This window comes from Penaeus monodon, unplaced genomic scaffold (assembly GCF_015228065.2).
Source record: "Penaeus monodon isolate SGIC_2016 unplaced genomic scaffold, NSTDA_Pmon_1 PmonScaffold_14354, whole genome shotgun sequence".
In the NCBI taxonomy this organism is placed as follows: Eukaryota; Metazoa; Arthropoda; class Malacostraca; order Decapoda; family Penaeidae; genus Penaeus; species Penaeus monodon.
The window spans coordinates 1-7,500 of record NW_023643437.1 but is presented as its reverse complement, the minus strand read 5'-3'; the positions used below and the strand labels follow the sequence as shown (position 1 = coordinate 7,500).

Sequence of the window (7,500 nt, the reverse complement as noted above, 5' to 3'; positions counted from 1 at the left end):
AGCCTCAAGCAAAGCTTTCTAGTGGAAAGCTCTGGCACCACTTTGCGCTGTCATTTTCCAAAAAACTCCATTTCCTTACTGAACACTCAACAAGCAGTAAAGTCAGGGAAAATACTGGCATAAGCAGAGGCAAGACAGGTGACCGCTTGCAGCAATTCACACGGTACAGGGGACTCGTTATATTGCATATTGCAAACTAATCGTAGTCACAGAGTATAGTAACATTTAAATACACAGGTTCTCTCTGATGTTGGTGAGACATAAAGCAGGAAAGTATCTACAGCTTACAGTATCTAAATTGCATATATTTTCTATATCATCATGGTTTGAATGGCGTTTTCAAAAACACCTGATGCATGCATTCTCACACTCACTCAGACACAACACAAAATGGGACACAGAAGATGGTGTGGACTACACAGAATCAAGTGCCTCAGCCAAGAAGCACAAGAGGGGTTATCATAAATGTCAAATGACTGCACGGAAATTCCAGCTCTGTGCAGAACCTTGAAGTAAGAACCTGCAGTACCCAGTCTTATCACCAGTCACAACAGGGAACCTGTGACAGTTACTCCAGAAAGATGATGCACACACGCACACACAGCTGTAAAAAATTGACGAGCGTCAAAAACAGCAACCACTGAGGAATACTGGTCCGCACACCGGCTCTTGCGGAGATTGAAGGTGGCCTTCCCGATGACGCGGCCGACAGAGGAATCAGACGTCGGCCTCGAGGGTTCACTCCCGTGTGTGTGGGCCCCAGCATCCTGGCCGAGGGACTCTGCGCGTGAGCCGTGCGCAAAACCAAGGAGGTGGCTGGGAGGCAGGCTTGGGGCGGAGGGACTGCTAAGAGGGTTGAGGGCAGCCCTATCTGTGGTTTGGGCGATGCTGGTCTTGGTCCCCATCAGCAGCTGCATGGTGGCCGCTGGGGGGGCATGACCCATGGGTGGGTGCGGGACCCCTTGCCCCAGGCCCCTGCCCCACCTGGGGAGTTGTGGACCATTTCATATTCCATCACCTCCTTGTAGATGAGCTCCTTCCACTGGTCCACAGTGTGTTCACGGTCATCCACACTGTGGTCGTAGGGGCCTGGGGCAGGCTGCAAAGGAAGCACAGACAAGAATTAAATCTTAGCAAATGCCATTCCCCATAACTTATGAAGTGTGGAACTCAGGTCAAAAGATTTCATACATTTTCAGAATTCTGAGTTGTAATAATGCATATCTTGCTATTCATTTTACAAGAAATCATATTACATTCTAAAAGTCTTTGATGGGCAGAAAAGCTTTAAACATATATAGAGCTAAAATTACACACACAATTTTTTTTATTTATATATATATATATATATATATATATATATATATATATATATATATATATATATATATATATATATATATATTATAAAAAGACAATTTGTAACAAAAAGGTAAGCAAAAAACCCCAGTACTCACAGCATTGACTTCAGTTTCATCATACCACACATTAATATAGGGATGCATTAACGCGTCATCTACACTTATCCTTCGCTCAGGGTCTATCACGGAGGCATCCTGATAGCAGGTCTCGTGCTTGACTCGCTGCCAAAAGCATTGCAAAAAAATATTAGCGGTGTGGACTGACAAGTAATTCATGAGTCCTCAAAAATAAATTTCTATCAACATACAGATATATTTTTGATAAAGAACTATATGACAGAACAAAACAAAAAAAAAATTGCTACATTCTTATATGGACTGCAATGCAATATATCACATTAGCTTTATACACATAGGGTTATAAGAAGTAAATGAAGAATTGTAATAGCAAAATCATGTACATTTTGTTGGTGTGTGTGTGTGTGTGTGTGTGTGTGTGTGGTGGTGTGTGTGTGGTGTGTGTGTGTGTGTGTGTGTGTGTGTGTGGTGTGTGGTGTGTTGTGCACGTGTGCGGTGTGTGTGTGTGCGTGTGAGAGAGTAGCACATATTCTATGCAAATAATTTCAAATGGGGCATACCTAATAATTCAAATTAAGAGACAAGGGGAGGAGCCAGGTTTCTAATTTCCCTAAAAACTAAGATTCTAAACATTTTGGGTTTTAGAAAGGGGCAGTCCACTAGTCTTATCTCTCTGGAGATCACTAAACAGACCGGGTTATTTCCCAGGCCATGACGATCACCAAGATAAAAATCCACACACAACATGACACAGAGTGCAGACCGAGGTGTTAGCGCTTCGTTCCAGATACAGGTAGAAGGATGATGCCCAAACAAAATCTGTTGTATAATTACTAGGAAGTTTATTACCTGAACATCTAGACAATGATTTATATCATATTAATTATGATTACCTTGCAGAGCTAAAGTAATATATATATATATAAAAACTCACAAAGGGGCCTCATCCACCGTCGCTCACTTCGGAAAATTATTTACTCCCTGGACAAAGTGAGAAGCCAGAGAACAATCATGGAATACCAGCCACAAAGATCATGATAAAAGAAAATAAAAAATAACAATAATAGATGACATCAGTAAAGAGCTTTACTTTGCACAGGGTATAAACACACAGCTGGCAAGGCGGTCTCATGATCAACAATTAATAATATTCTCTTAATTTCAATTACAGTATTTGCTTCCTCTTACCTTTAGTTTTCTCAGTCTTTAATTATACTCATTTATCACTGACTATACAAATAGGAACATGTGTTAATGAACTTTGTCCGATTTTCTGTTGCAACTATGAAGTGTCAGGGTAGCTGGCCACTGTTGTATCACATATGATAATTAAGGAAATGGGTGGGAATGGCTTTTCAAAGTTTAATGTTTTCTTTCTTGATAAGTGGACTGATCACAATGAATGTCTGGTTGCTGATCAGACACTCGTTGTGCCTATTTGTGGATCCCTAGACACACGCGACTGATGTGGACTGTTGCCTAAGCTTAACTTCTACTGGGTACTATGGCCTCTTGCTGCCAAAAATGGAGTTTCTTCCCTTATCTCTCCCACTAAAGAGAGTGTAAGGAAATTAAGAGTAGGTATACCCGATTCTTTTGATTCTTTGTGTGTTTGTGTGTGCGTGTGTGCGTGTGTGTGTGTGTGTGGTGTGTGTGTGTGTGTGTGTGTGTGTGTGTGTGTGTGTGTGTGTGTGTGGTGTGTGTGTGTGTGTGTGGTGTGTGTGTGTGTGTATATGTGTGTGTGTGTGTGTGTTTTTCTCTGGCGTGTGAGTAGTAAAAACCATGCTTGGAATATCATAAATCAAACATTATTTGTTACATACTCACAAAAAATGGAAAAATGAGAATGTAACAAAAAAACAATGAAAAAATAAATAAATAAATAAAATAAATAGATGTAAAAAGGTTAGACATCTTTCTAAATTAGTACAAAATTGCCAGTTACCTACCTTGACACAGGTGTTAGATTCACAGTGTTAAAATCTCAGTTAAGAAAAAACCAAAGTTCAGCTCTTTGATTTCATTTGTGGTTTTGAGAAAGGGTATTTCTTACTAAAATTTCATTCATAAGCTGGGTTAAAAGTTGCATAACACTTTCATTGATAAATAAATAAAATCCATAACATATAACTATTATCTATATGCAATGAAATGAAAAATATTCTCTTTCATTTTGCTTTTGTTACCCAATAGAGAAAAAATTTCTCTGAGTAACTAATTCTATCTTTTCTATAAGCTAAGTTTCTAACTCACGCAATTACAAAGATGGCAAAAAAAAAATATATAAAAAACAAATAATTATAATAATGATATTAATAATAATAATAATAATAATAGTAGTAGTAATTATAATAAAAGAAAAATAATATTACCAAATCTACTTTATGTCATGAAATCAGATTGAATCTCCACCACTTCTCAACCACAGATGAAAAAGTGAAACAGGCGTTTCACAATCGCCTAAAAACACGACGAAGCATTATCATCACCATCATCATCACTATCAAGAAGGTTGCCACAGCACTCCATGCTTCACTCTGCCTGCTCTCTCCCTCTCTCCTCTCGAGAGATTTTGAGAGTGCCGAGCCCAATGACTCTCTTTCCCTCCTCACCTTGATCCAGTAATAGCTGTGTTTGCCTGGGCCAGTACCTGTCGCTCTCCTCCTCACCTTTGAGTCTGTTATGGTCCGTGGACTCGGCTGGAACAGCACGTCGGGGAAACAAGCGGTCAAAAGGAATAGCCAGGGTAGCGGGGGACGGTTTTCCACATAGTTGCGAAACGGTTGGCTGTAACCTCGACATGAACTCTTGCGAGGGAGTGCCCAGTTGCTCTGTTTGAGGGCAGGGAGGAGGAAAAGGATAGTCACTGTTGAGTGAGTTACTTTGTGTGTGTGTGTGTTGTGTGTGTGTGTGTGTGTGTGGTGTGTGTGTGTGTGTGTGTGTGTGTGTGTGTGTGTGTGTTGTGTGTGTGTTGGTGTGGTGTGTGTGGGTGTGCGTGCACAAGTGCGCATATATGTGGTTGTTTGGGTCTGTTATGTGCATGAGCAAATTATATACATCATGTCATTAGCTTGCCCGTTCCATGTATGTTCATTAGATGCCATACATATCATGAAAATATCTATTAGCCTAACTTAGAAAAAATCAACTTTGAAATGTTAATACTAAGAGAAAGAAAAACAATTCATCCTATGAAGAAATGATCTTTCCAGTCTCTACATGTAGTTTATGTCTAAATTACAAGGAAAAGATTCTTTATATATACAAAACCATATCACCTAATGACAATTTGTACATCTTGATAGAATCTGTAATCCTGTTATAGGAAGAGCAGCAAGCTTTTTTGAAATACTTCTCAAACAGCAATAAATCACAAATGCATATCACATGCATATTAATATGGTACAAGATATCAGCAATATATTACAATTTTTTTACCTATATATATTACATATTTATATATATATATATATATATATTATATATATATATATATATAATATATATATATATATATATATATATATATATGATATATTTATATTATTTATATATAAGTGGACTGCAGTTTATAATCACAGAAGTAGATTACATATAATATAATAAATTTCAAATTACATTGAAACACCTAATAACAATAATACAAATATACACCTTACACAATCAAGTTAAGCCTTTCTCACATCATTTATATACATCTATATAAAAAAAAAAAATGTAAACAAATCTAAAATCTTCAGCCAATCTCGCCGCCAAGCTCACCAATAATCTATTCCACTGGTCAATGTGATCCGTCCCTGGGAACAGGACACCCCCTCGAATCATCTCTCCCATTATGCAGCCAACCGACCAATGTCCACATTTTCTGTGTTAGCCCATACCTAGAATTACCTGGAAGATGCAGCGGGTCTTAGTATGGGAGAGGAGGAAGAGTAAATGTTGGTGGATGAGAATGTGGATGTGGATGTTTGGGAATTGGTAGAGCTAGTGGAGGAGGAAAGGAGAGGAAGGAGAAAAGAGAAGAGACAAGACAAGGCAAGAGAAGAGGAGAAGAGAAGAGAGGAGGAGGAGGATAAGATCACCTCAGTTAGCAATACATTCTGAACACTTTACCACTAACTCACATCTTCATACCTCTACTAACTAAACACTTGCCTAGATTTACTTTTGTTTTGTTTTTTATTTAAGAGGCACAAAGGGCACCACACCTGAAAACAATGAAGGAAGTGCAGGTCGATATCCCACAAAGCGGGGCTTAGTTGGTTCTGGTATCTGGAGATTATTGCTGCTCAAACAGCTGATTCTTATGGACTGATATATCAAATTAAATTATTTCTGAAGATTCTTTCACTTATCACAAAGTCACCTGACTGCAGAATATATGGAGATCAACACTAATTGCATGATTCAAACCATGAAACCATGGAGAAATAGCAAGGTACCAAACTACACTTATCAAACAGGCAAATAAACTGCTAATTATAAAAACAAGTTCATAAAAACAATACATCATGAGATAAAACTGCAAAGGGGTAAATCATCAAATATAAACTATCTATACAGGTATATACATATAAGAAAAATTTTGCTATCTTAAAAAAAATGATTAACCTGGAAGAAGAGAAAAAAAAATCTGAATTCTTTTCCAGACTTTAATATGAACAGCCAACAGGGAAAAGCAATCTTCAAGATTTTTCACTTTTCATGCCATGACTCTATATCACATAAAAACAGAAAAAGGGAGAAAGTGTGGAACGCAAATTAGCGCCTTACCTCTGGAGCTCTGTAGTATCTAGTTACAACATAGGGAGTCATCATAAATGTGGTACCAGCTGTCCGTGCTAAACCAAAAGTCTAGGATCTTGAGTGTACAGTCTGATTTACCACGATATTACTAGGCTTCAGGTCCTGTAAGATGATAATGTATATAATTTGAGTAGGTTTTTCATTAATCTTAAAGGCGTAGAAAAAAAAAAGGCAATAATTTTGTTAAAAGTTAAGACCTGGTATTTTTTTTATCTTTCTTTTCCTTTTTTTTTTTTTTTTTATCCTTTTTTTAATGACACCTCATTCAAGATGTGTAAGGAATGAGGATTTTGGCATAACATTACACTGCAAAATTCAACGCAAAAAAAAAAAAAAAAGAATGAAAAAAGAAAAAATAAATCCATGACAACTATCTATCCCTTTGGCTCTCAGTCAAATGCATTATATCGTTTCCAAAAAAAAAAAAACATCCATACAATATAAATGAAAAAAAACATTTTCTAGGGGTCTCAAAACCCCCACAGCGACACCAGAGTCGCTTTAATGGGGAAAAAAAGCAGCCTTTTTTTTACATTTGCAAGGCCAATGGGGCTCTTTTACAGGAGATGAAGGCCCTACCCTATGGAAATGCCGGCTGGTGTAAATGCTTTTTCCCACACAGCATCTGGTAGGGAGGTAGGGGCATGCGTCTGGTCCAGGTCCATTTGTATGACCCGGGAGAGGTTTGGGTCCCCAGTCCAACCAGGTTTCACATCCTGGAAAACCTCCCGCGCTTTGTGGGTAAGGATTCAGCAAGCCAATGATCTGGAAAGAGTATTTTTTGCGGCACTTAACCAAAAACCCCAACCTAAACCCAACCTAAAAATAACCCAAACCTAACCTAACCTTAAAAAACCCAAAACCCAAAAACCAACCTAACCTAAAAACCTAACCTTAAAAACCCCCAAAAAAACCCAACCCCTAACCTAACCCCTAAAACCCAAACCAAACCTAACCAAAAAAAAAAAAAAAAAAAAAAAAAAAAAAAAAAAAAAAAAAAAAAAAAAAAAAAAAAAAAAAAAAAAAAAAAAAAAAAAAAAAAAAAAAAAAAACCCCCCCCCCCCCCCCCCCCCCCCCCCCCCCCCCCCCCCCCCCCCCCCCCCCCCCCCCCCCCCCCCCAAAAACCCAACCCAAAAAACCTAAACCCCCAAAAACCCAAAACTCCAACCCTAAAACCTAACCTTAACCTAACCCAAAATAAAACCTTAAAAACCCAACCCCCTAACCCTTTTAAACCCCAAAATAAAACCCCCTT

General features: G+C 38.2%; 1 pseudogene; it reads right to left on the bottom strand.

The window, feature by feature from the left end:
- Window positions 1-568: 568 nt before the first annotated feature.
- On the bottom strand, window positions 569-7,010 carry LOC119569349 (annotated as a pseudogene).
- Between the last annotated feature and the right edge of the window lie 490 nt (window positions 7,011-7,500).